Source organism: Gossypium arboreum, chromosome 11 (assembly GCF_025698485.1).
Source record: "Gossypium arboreum isolate Shixiya-1 chromosome 11, ASM2569848v2, whole genome shotgun sequence".
Lineage (NCBI taxonomy): Eukaryota > Viridiplantae > Streptophyta > Magnoliopsida > Malvales > Malvaceae > Gossypium > Gossypium arboreum.
Window position 1 is genome coordinate 19,214,429 of NC_069080.1, and position 9,936 is coordinate 19,224,364.

At 37.4% G+C, this 9,936-nt stretch overlaps 1 non-coding gene across 1 annotated transcript; it reads right to left on the reverse strand.

Moving 5' to 3' along the window:
- Positions 1–290: 290 nt before the first annotated feature.
- LOC128284637 (small nucleolar RNA R71) lies at positions 291–397 on the reverse strand. Its single transcript, XR_008275059.1, has one exon. It is a non-coding gene; the product is annotated as a small nucleolar RNA R71 (small nucleolar RNA).
- Between the last annotated feature and the right edge of the window lie 9,539 nt (positions 398–9,936).

The following is a 9,936-nucleotide window of genomic DNA, read 5'->3' on the forward strand; positions in this document are numbered from 1 at the left end:
AATAATTTTGAACTCAAACCTAACATGATTCAAATGATACAACAGTTTGTTCAGTTTGATGGTTTGCAGGACGAGGATCTAAACACTCAGTTAGCGAACTTTCTAGATTTCTACGACACTTTTAAGATCAATGGCGTTTTTGACGATGCCATTCACCTTCAGTTGTTTCCCTTTTCATTGAGGAATAAGGCTAAATAGTGGTTGAACTCGTTACACGAGGGTCAATCACCATTTGGGAACAAATGACCGAAAAATTTTTACTTAAATATTTTTCACCGGCTAAAATGCCTAAATTGAGGAATGATATCTCTTCTTTTGTACAGATGGATTTAGAAACTCTTTATGACACATGGGAGAGATACAAGGACTTATTGAGACGGTGCCGTCACCATGGGTTACTCTATGGCTGCAAGTTGAGACTTTTTACAACAGTGTGAACCCCTTAACAAGGCAACTGATCGATGCAGCTGCCAGTGGAACTTTAAATAAGAAAAAACCTGAAGAGGCTTACGAAATTATTGAAGAAATGTCACTGAATAATTATTAGTGGCAAGTCATGAGAACGAAGCTGATAAAAGCAACAGGTATTTTCAGCCTCGACGCGGTCACTATGCTATCTAACCAGGTAAAACTTTTAAATAAAAAGATTGATGGTTTGTGTGGTTCTACTCAGGTACATCTAGCGATGATGATTCAAATGGAGGAGGAGTGCACAGCATAGATTATCCATCCTTCAACCCTAGCGTCGAGGATGAACAAGTCCACTATATGGGTAATAATTCTAAACCTTAAAATAACCCGTATAGTAACACTTATAATGCAGGTTGGAAGAACCATCCCAATTTCTCGTGGGGTGATCAAGGAAATCAAAAACCACAACATGCTCCAGGTTTTCAACAACCACCTTACCAACAAGAGAAGAAACCAAACCTTGAAGAGATGCTTACAAAATTTATCTCGATGTCACAAAACTCGTTTTCAGAATACGAAAACAGTGCTTAAGAATCAGCAAGAGTCAATTCAAGGGCTTGAAACTCAAATAGGACAGCTTGCTAAGTTGATTTCTGAATGACCACAAGGTAACATGCCCAGTAACACAAAAACTAACCCAAGGGAGCAACTTCATGCCATTACTGTACACAATGATGAAGAGTTAGTTGAAGATGAACCAGAACCGAGGTAAGACAATAAGGTAGATAAAGGTAAGGTTGATGTAAGCAATGATAAACAGAAACTGGTAAGTAAAGAGTATAAACCTCGTGTGCCATACCCTAAGGCGACAAGGAAAGACCACACGGACGAACAATTCGGTAAATTCCTTAAACTGCTTAAAAAGTTACATATTAACTTATCGTTTATTGAAGCTCTTTCGCAGATGCCCAACTCGGTTAAATTTTTAAAGGAGCTTTTATCAAACAAACGGAAGTTAGATGAGTCATCACATGTGAAGTTAAATGTATTCTGCTCAGCGATTCTACAAAACAAGCTACCTAACAAACTAAAAGATCTAGGGAGTTTTATAATTTCTTGTTTAATTGGTAGTTTGAATGTTAACAATGCTTTAGCTGATTTAGGGGCAAGTATTAATGTTATGCCTTATAAAATGTTTAAACAACTAGGACTAGGGAAACCCAAACAAACTAGGATGAACATTCAATTGGCTGATAAAACCATTAGATTTCCTAAGGATATAATTGAAGATGTGCTCGTTAAAATTGAAAAATTTATACTCCGAGTCAATTTTGTTGTCTTAGACATGGATGGGGATAGTGACGTACCTTTAATTCTGGGTAGACCCTTTTTAGTAACTACTAAAACTATTATTGATGTTGGTATAGGAGAAATAACGTTTCATGTAGGTGATGACACAATTAAACTTCAAGGTTGTAATTCTGTTAAACTATCTAGTGATCAAGATGATATTACACGCTCTTTCCATGAGAACAACATGTTGGCTCAGACTGTTGTGCAGGAAATCCCTAGGGATAAAGTGATGGAGCCACGAACAACTCTTGAGGAACAAAGATTACAAATCGAGGAACTAGATGAATGGCGAACAACAGTTAAGAAGAAACCGATGATACACGATGAACCAAAACAGTGTCATGATAAACTTAAAGGTGAATTGAATCAACTGAAGGTTGGAGACAAAGTACTATTAGATGAAGTAGACCCTCGTGTTGCCACTTCTGAACCTAATGGAGAAATCCCTTTTACAGTACTCAACGTTTTCCCATATGGTATAGTCGAGGTAACTCATTCCAAATTCGACACTTTTAAGGTAAATAGTACTCTTCTAAAAATTATTTTGATAAGATGGATAGCAGGGGCGAGGAGTTTCAACTCCTTGAATTACCATGACTGTGCAAATACGAGGTGAGTCGAGTTTAGACTATAAATAAGTGCTTCTTGGGAGGTAACCCGAGCACTAACATCACTAACCTTTTTATTTTATATATTTTTCGTGTCTTTTTATACAGGTACAGTGACCCACATGGCCTGGACACAAGAGTGTGTCCTTGGCCGTGTGAAAACAGTGCTAAAAATTCCCAAAAATCGACATGCACACGACCTGCGATAAATCCACACGGCTGTGCGACACGGCCGTGGGAAGTACACAGCCTGGAAACACGGGTGTGTACTAGGCCGTGTGAAACCTGGAGCTTAATTTTTCAAATTTTAACAAGTTAGAAAGCCGCATGGGCAAGGCACACGGCCATGTGTTCAGACACACAAGCTTGTGGGATACCACACGGGCGTGGGAGAAGCGAACAACGAAGCACACGGCCGTACGATACGGCCATGTGTACCACACGGCCTAGACACATGGGCGTGTCCGTGGCCGTGTGATAAATGGTCATTAAATTCTAGTGAAGCACATGGGCAATACTTGAGCCACACGGGTGTGTGACACGGTTGTGTGGCCCAACACGGGCCTCACACGATCGTGTCCCTTTTAAACCCCCTAACATTAACATTTTATTTTTGTCTTCTTCTTCTCAAATCTTCCCCCCAGGCCTTAGCCGCCGCAGCCCCCCTTGCCGTCTCCCCTTATTCCGGCCACCACTCTTCTTTTTCCTTCCCTTTCTTTCCTTTCTCCTCCCTCCTTCCTTTTCTTTCCCTTTCTTCCTCTTTCTTTCCTTTCTCCCTTCTCCCCTACCCACATGGCCGCCAGCCGCTTCCCCTCCCACCGTAGCCTCCTCCTCGCGTAACCTCCACCCTTGTTCCACCGTCCTCCGTAACTCCGGTCACCACTTTTGGTTTCCCTCTTTCACCCCTAACATTTATTATTTTTATAATTATACCAGTTAATTTTTGTTAGTTATTTATTATGCTTAGTATTTATTCCATTTCTTTGTTATTTTATTATCTTTTCATTGTTTATTATCATTAGCATGTCACTCACTGTTCGATTTCTACTTGGCATTTTATTGAATTTGTTCTTTTTTATTCTTACTTCTTTCTTGTATTTTTAATATGACTATTCTCTGTCAATTTTTCTTTTTATTCTTAGTTACTATTATCAACATTTTTTTTCATATAGCATACTTTTTCCTTTAGTTCTGATTCATGTTTCGGCTGGATATTTATTTTTTTTATGTTACTTATTTACTTTCTACTTAGAGTCACTTTATGAGGTCTTGCATATTTTGATTGCGAATATTCTATTTTAGGAGTAAATTGTTATTTATAATTATTTTCTTTTATTTGGAGATACATTTTTTATTGATGAAATCTTTTATTTTTGTAGGCACGCAATGACAAACACTCGTGGGTAAACTAAGATTGTTGTTCCCGCCTCAAAAAAATGGAAGGGTCTTGGCGCAATCTCCTCGAGCGCCTCGACTGAAGCTCGTCATCCTCTACTTTGATTCTCGTCAGGCCCATAGGACGACTTGTTTCAGCTTCTTCGAGTATGAATATTAGGAGTGGGCCGTTGTATTGACTGGGCCGCATTAGAGCAAGTCAGACTAGATGATGAACATGTGATGAATACCCATGACGAGGCCGGTACTATCGCCTTCTGACTTGGTGGGTTGGTGCGACATATGAGTGTCCCTGAGTTTCGAGTAGCTTTGGGCATCTACACCGATGAGGTTATAGGTGCTGATAACTTTCTTCACCTTCACTATCACATCCATTATTCACCTTCGTGCTGTTGGACTGATTTCACAGCTAGTCAGATCCATTATGATGTGAGTCGCTCGAATGCGACATCTCAATCTCCAGCTCTACGATACATCCATGCCTTATTATCTCACACATTGACTGGTAGGAGAGAGAGCACAGGAGTTGTAAGCACTACTGATGTATACTATTTTTGGAGTATGGCGACTGATCACATCTTTGATTTGGCATACTTTATAGCGCTTACTTTTCGCCGTCAGACGAGTTGCCATAGGAGGGGTCCCATCTGTCTTGCGCCCTACGTAACTCATCTCACTCGACACTTCAGCCTCTTCAACACTCTAGAGATGTCATCGACACTCACACTAGTAGGCCAGATGGCTCTTCATGGAATTTCTAGTATGATCAACATGAGGATGATAGAGTGACGCCGTGGATTCGACCCCCTTCAGTACAGAATCATTCACTCTGATGACCAGGATGAGCCAGAGGACATTACTGATGATGTCCCTCCTTCTCACGAGGATCCACACCCACCGACACCACCACCACGTCATCGACCTCTTGCTGCCACTTTGACCTATATATCCGAGCGACTCACTCACTTCGAGCAATAGTGTTTTGCGAGGTTCGATAGCATCGAGGTAACTCTGCAGTAGATCTACTAGCACTTCCACATCTCGCCTCCACCACCACCACCTTGTGACGCTGACCCATCTGATGATGAGGACCTCTGAGTCCATTTATTTTATTTATTTTAATTTTTTTATTTATTTTTTCTTAAGACTTATGTTTTATATTTTGAACTATGTTTATCTTTATGGTTATTATCAAGTAATCCCTTAATTCTCTTCCACAGTTGTGTTTATTCTCTTATTAGTAACTCAGAATCATGCCTTTCATTAGCCTTATCTACAACTCTAGCTTTCACTATTCCAAGGATTTCATCCAAAAATTCAGGGCAGTTTCACTTCTCTCCATCTCTTCTGATATTATGCTTATATTATTATTATTATTATTACCTATCTTCATACATTAAGGACAATGTACATCTTAAATGTGGGGAGGTTATTTATATGTTTATTAGAAAATCCCTGAATTTTTATCTCGTTCTCAAATAATTTCCTCATACTATTATTAAAGTGAATTCTGATTGATTTATAATTTTTATTAATATGTTTTGAATTTAATCATAGGGAATTGTGCATTTATTGTTTAAACCTTAAAGGCATTAGAGAATCAAGCATGATAAGTTGACTTTTTAGAATTAAAATTTCTAGGTTGTTTCTCTGAATTGAGGTATTATCTTGAAGTTTTGAATTTACGGGATTGACATCAAATATCTATAATTTTCAGGAGATTTTGAGCCTTTTAGAGCATATAACTTTCTTGCTCACTGATTTTATTGGTTATGAGTGTGTCAACATTGATTTGTTATTCTAGAACTTGCTTCAATTATACATGTCGAGACCACACCATTGATTTGATATACCGAGATGATAAAGGCGCTTAGGTTTTAACCCACTTACCCCATAAAAAGCCTACCCACATAATTGACCCTTAGTGAACCTATTTGAGCCTTAACCATTGTTTCTTGATTTTCCCCTTAATGTTAACCCACAATTTAACCCTTTTTGATTCGTTAAGAATTTCTCCCTTTTCATTGACTCCTTTTTATCGAGATTTGATTTGATTAGTTACCTAACTAATGTTCATTCATTCCAGTTGCTAATTAATTTCTTATTATGTACTTTCCATTATTGTACTTGTTCTTATTCTTTAAAAAAAACCGTATACTTATATTCATATAATTACTTATTGTTATAAAGAGCTTGGATAAGTTAAAGTTATTATATTGAGGGAAAGCTCATTTCATCTTAGAAAGTTTTATTTCTGGCACCTGTTTGTAATTCAGTAATTAGCTTTATTCTTCTAAGTTGGGTAATTTATTAAATTAATCTCAATTCTAACCCTCTTTTTCAACTTTTATCCACACCTTTAACCCAAGCCCTATTACAACCCTGTTAAAGACCTTTTGATTTGTGTATCATCTCATTTATAGTGGTGGAGATTTGATTTTTATGCAAGCCGATGGTAATAACTTTTCATGTTTGACTATTGGGTGCTTAATTATTGAACCTTAAACACTTTGAGTGATTTGAGTGAATCTTTAGTGAGGATGTCAACTCTTGTCAATTTGGAATTAAATGTGATTACTTAGATAAATGATTAAAATGCTCAACTTGGATTGTTTGAAACTTTTATGTTCTTTTAGTTGAATTCTCAATGTGTGATTTTCTGTGGATTACTTCGAAACATTATTGATGAGAATTATAAGTTAAGAAGAATTAATTTTAATTGTGAGTTGAGAATTTTACTTGAGGATAAGCAAATGCTTAAGTGTGGGGATATTTGATAAACCATAATATATATATATATATATATATTTAACCCATGCTTGACATATTTTTGGAAGGATTATCATAAGATTTAATAAATTTGATGCTCCTAATCCTTTAATTTCATGTTTTATACTCAGGAAAGCTTAGGATAACAAAAAGAGCAAGAAACGGGCCAAAAATGGACAAATTGAGCCTAATTCAGTGTTTCACACGCCCTAGGCACTTCTACATGGGTAATCCACACGCCCGTGTGTGACATAGGGGTAGTCGACACGCCCGTGTGTCATGGTCGTGTCGACATTAAACCAAGTCAGAATTGCACACGACCTGAGCATCTTCACACAAGCATGACACAAGGCCGTGTCCCTATTAAGCACAAGTGTAATTTTATTCGGAAAAGGCTAATTTTGGTCTATTTTGGGCATTCCAAAATCTATAAAAACACTATAGAGAAGGATCGAAGGGGACATGGAGAGTAGAAGGCAGAAAATACTCAAGGACAGCCATCGAAATTAGCTCGAAAATAGGATCTACTTCAAGACTGAAGATCTCCATTCAAGTTCTTTGGGTTTCTTTATGTTTTGTTGTTTTCCCAATTTTGAGGTGTTTTCCATTATTATGAACTAAACTCCCTAAATACCTAAGGGAGATAAAACCTAAGACGAATCTTATTACCATTTGAATTATATGATAAATACTTGTTCTTATTCTTAATTGTGCATTTTAATCCTTGCTTTAATATTCCAGGATATTATTCAAGTTTTTAGTGTGCTGATTCAGTAGAAGCAAAAATCCCTGTTTAAGAGTAGATTGTTCATAATTTAGCGGGGTTGCATGCAATCCTAGAGATAGGATGACATAAATCTACCAGATTAGAGTCAAAGCTAATAAGGGAATCCACAGATCGGGTTAATGCGACAATAGGGGTTTTAATTAGAAAGAGATTTCAATTAATCAACCTAGAGTCAGTTGTTCTTAGTATCGAGAGAGATATTAACATAAATCAGGGATTTCTACGAATTAAGTCAAGTGAATAAATCGTCTAATTCAGAAGTGATAAGTGAAGTCTAGGTAGATTCTTCCTTGGGTATTGTCTTCTCTATCGGTTTTCCAAAAAGTATTTTCCAATTTTTTTTCTCTATCGTAATTTTATTTAATTAGATAATTAGTCTTAGTTTAAAACAATCTCTTAATTGTTAGGCTAGATAATAAAAAGATAGCAATTACTAGTACTTTTAGTCCTTGTGGATATGATATTTTCAGTCTCACCATAACTATACTACTGTTCGATAGGTGCGCTTGCCTTAGTCAAATTTTTAGTTAGTTTAGCGATCATCATGACCCAAGTCAGGGAGTTACACGGGGTCAGGAACGGGCTAGGACACGACCATGCGATCCCATTTCGAATGTCCCCACGGCCTTTGACACAGACGTATCTTTGACCATGTTAGACACACGGCCAGGCCACAGGAGCGTGTGTCCCCTGTATTTTGTAAAATTTTCTATGTTTTCCAAAACAAAATTCCTAAGTTACCAGTTTAGTCCCGAACAACTTCTAATACATGATTTGGGCCTCGTAGGCTCATATTAGGGACATTATGATTGAATGTGAATGATTTATATTTGAATACGAAAAATGTATGAGAAGTTATGATTGTTTAATTGTTAAGTCCAGTAATGCTCCGTAACCCTATTTCGGCGATAGATATGGGTTAGGGGTGTTACAGACTAGTTGACTGATTAGCACCCTACATCAATTATTAATTAGGTAAAACAATTGGATCTAGGCTAAAGGAACTCGCGTGGCTGAAACAAGGGATAAGAGAAGCCAATACATGAACACTACTAATTTGTGACTCAAGTAGATTAGTAATTATTTCCAATAATTGGCGTGGCAGCAGTTTTCCCCAAACTGCAATTTCTTGGGTATGATCCTCGGAGTACTTACCAATTTCGTTGCAATTATATTACAAAATGACCTGTATACTTGCGGACACAACCTCAAATCTATATATTTAGTTGCAGCATTCACACTTTGGACGTTAGTATGTTCAAAGGCTATCAAATTTGAAAATTGAATGGTCGTCAATGAGACTTTTTCCCCTTCTAGGCATTTATAGTAACGAAACATAAGTTCAATTTTTTATTCTCACTCACAATATGCTTCAGAATCATTCTTTCCATGAAATTGTGGAATTGCGAACTTTGGTTTAGCCAAAGAAGGTTGTCCATGATCATTATTGATGAAAGTCTCATCATTCGTGTGAGGTATACATCTAACATTATTTGCACGAAGACGAGGCTGGTCAACCTTATCTCCCCAATAATGATATTGACGCTCAATTTGGGTACTTAGACATTCCAAATTTTTGTTGATCGTGTCTAGAATAGTGTCTTATTGCTGATCTTGAGCATGTTGAACCTCTTGATCCCTTTGCAACTTTCTGATCATAGTATTGTGAATCATTATGAAAACCTTATTGTTATGCACTCAGAAATAAAAACCAAATTCTCAATGAGGTAAAAATTAATTTTGTGAGTCTTTTAAAAGTGTTTATATCAACTAATCAGAATGTATAGTGGCACTAGGAGTCTAAAATCGGCTAGACACTAAAGAATTGTGTTCCATGGAGGAAGGAATGTGCAACGTACTTTAACCTACTAACATAAGAAACAATAAAGTGTTAGAATATGTAAAGGAATAATAATGTAACACCTCTTACTCGTGTCCGATGCTGGAACAGGGTATACGAGGCATTATTGGACTAAATCGTTCACAAACATGCAAAAACTGGGCTACAAAATTTCATTTGTATCAAAACTTTCCATACACATGCATAATGTCCCATTCATGGGCCTACGAATCCCTCAACATGCATTGAAAGTAGTTAGGGACTAAACTAAGAACCTGAGAAAGTTTTGGGAAAACATAGAAAAATTTTCCATAACACAAGGTCGCATGCCCGTGTGGACTCAAGGACACGCCCGTTTCCTCAGGCCGTGTAACTCTCTGACTATGACATTAGCGGATAATTTGAACTACACGGCCAAGCCACACGCCCGTGTACTAAGGCCATGTCCCCCACACAGTTGAGACACATGGTCATGTCTCAGCTCGTGTGGCCAACACTTAGGCTATTTTCCAAGCCTTTAAGTTACCCTTAATCCTTCACATCTTTATTTCCATATTACACAATTAATTCATGGCCATGACCATTTAGATTTGGTCATAAAACATTCATCATGCACATATGTCTTAATACCAATCATGCATGCCTTACAAGCAAAATCACATCACAAGCACTAGAACTTAGCATGGATAGATAGATTTACAAACCATAATCACTATGAGCCACACCTCATGGCGATATATAAGTAGCTCAATGTAAGCCAATACCTTTGGCTA